Source organism: Suricata suricatta, unplaced genomic scaffold (genome assembly GCF_006229205.1).
Source record: "Suricata suricatta isolate VVHF042 unplaced genomic scaffold, meerkat_22Aug2017_6uvM2_HiC HiC_scaffold_4589, whole genome shotgun sequence".
Classification (NCBI taxonomy): domain Eukaryota; kingdom Metazoa; phylum Chordata; class Mammalia; order Carnivora; family Herpestidae; genus Suricata; species Suricata suricatta.
This window is the reverse complement of record NW_021893645.1, coordinates 1-1,394: the sequence shown is the minus strand read 5'-3', so window position 1 is coordinate 1,394 and position 1,394 is coordinate 1. Positions and strand designations below refer to the sequence as shown.

The 1,394-nt window shown below is 39.1% G+C and overlaps 1 long non-coding RNA gene across 2 annotated transcripts; it reads right to left on the bottom strand.

The window, feature by feature from the left end:
* Positions 1–36: 36 nt before the first annotated feature.
* LOC115285151 lies at positions 37–1,004 on the bottom strand. 2 transcript variants are annotated; one of them, XR_003905437.1, is made up of 3 exons: positions 911–1,004; positions 695–745; positions 37–521 (listed from the first exon to the last, which is right to left on the bottom strand). It is a non-coding gene; the product is annotated as an uncharacterized LOC115285151 (long non-coding RNA). The 2 variants fall into 2 exon arrangements; XR_003905436.1 differs by having other exon boundaries at positions 38–521; positions 856–955.
* Between the last annotated feature and the right edge of the window lie 390 nt (positions 1,005–1,394).

Sequence of the window (1,394 nt, the reverse complement as noted above, 5' to 3'; positions counted from 1 at the left end):
TTTTCTTTTAAATCCTGTAGTAGAGAAACCTGCTTACCATTACCCAACACTTCCTAAAATTTCTAGTAACAGAATTCTCTTTGCGGAACTATCTATTCTACTCAGAGCTAAGTTTTCCTAGGAGGTAATTATGGAAAATGATTAATTGTAAAAATATTAACAGGTAAAATTATTTGAGATGTACCTTTGTATAAAGTGAATTTTAAATTCTCTTTTAATAGGTGTACTTAATAGAGTGTACACTCCTTGGTTCAATTAGTTACATTGTTGCAAATGTCTACTGTGCTGACACACTTTCAGGATGCAACATATTTCATGGGTACAATGGGTTGAAAGCCTTTAATTTTATGATTATTTCCTCAGCTCCAAAGTCAGATTCTAAGTCACCAGTTTCCATTTCTTTCTGCCACCATAAAGTAAGGAAATAAAACCAGGAGTTTCAGACTTACAAGAGATGAAGAGTCTGGGGAACCAGTAAAGTCCTTAGACAAAGCATCAAGAAGGAAGTCTTCACTCATGGGCTGTAAGAACCAGAAAATGTGTCAACAATCGCCATCTCAACTGTTTGCTCATTCTTCAAATGATATCACTACTTACAGCCAATCGACTTATTAAAATGAAGGCTATGCTTTTCCAGAACTAACAATCAGGACCAAACAAGAAAGATCTACTCAGAGAAAAGTGGTTTGCTTACTGGAAGTGATTCCTTGGGCTCTTTTGGCAGGAGGGGTTTTCCATCTTTATCCTATCCAGGAGAGAAAACCATGGCATTAAATCATTTCACATGATTTATCCTGTGGGCTTTATCCCAAGTATGAGCCCTTGTAAACACTGTAAGGGGTCTGCAGGTTATACCTGACGTTGTACAGTATAAGTGAGATTCTTCGTTTCAAGAAAAACATGATCTCACCAGAGAATATGCTCTAACTAGTTCATTTCAACCAACAGCTCAGGCATTCCCTAGGCGTGGGAGCTACAAACAAATTGGGCGTGGCTTGTGACCTCAGAAGCCTACATGTCAATAGCTGAAGTAGTAGGGCACAAGGTTCTGTGACAGGGCGCTAATAGGACACAAAGGGAGCAAAGGCATGCACCCCTCACCTGCTTGGGGGATGGGCTTTGCAAAAGTTGCCTGAATAATAAGCTGGCTATCTTTATGGGTAATATACTCTAAATTACCCATTGATTCAGTGCCACACCCTGTAGTTAAGAATCTAGGAATAGCACACAAAGTAGGACAAAATTCTGTCCTGGGGAGCTCATCCTTACGGCTCAAGTGATGCCAAGTTTCAGATGACTCTAAGTGCCACTTCTGAGAAACAGGACAAAAGCATTAAAGCATCTGAAGCTTTTTAGTAAAGAAAAACTTATAGGTGAATGGTAAATCCCATTTT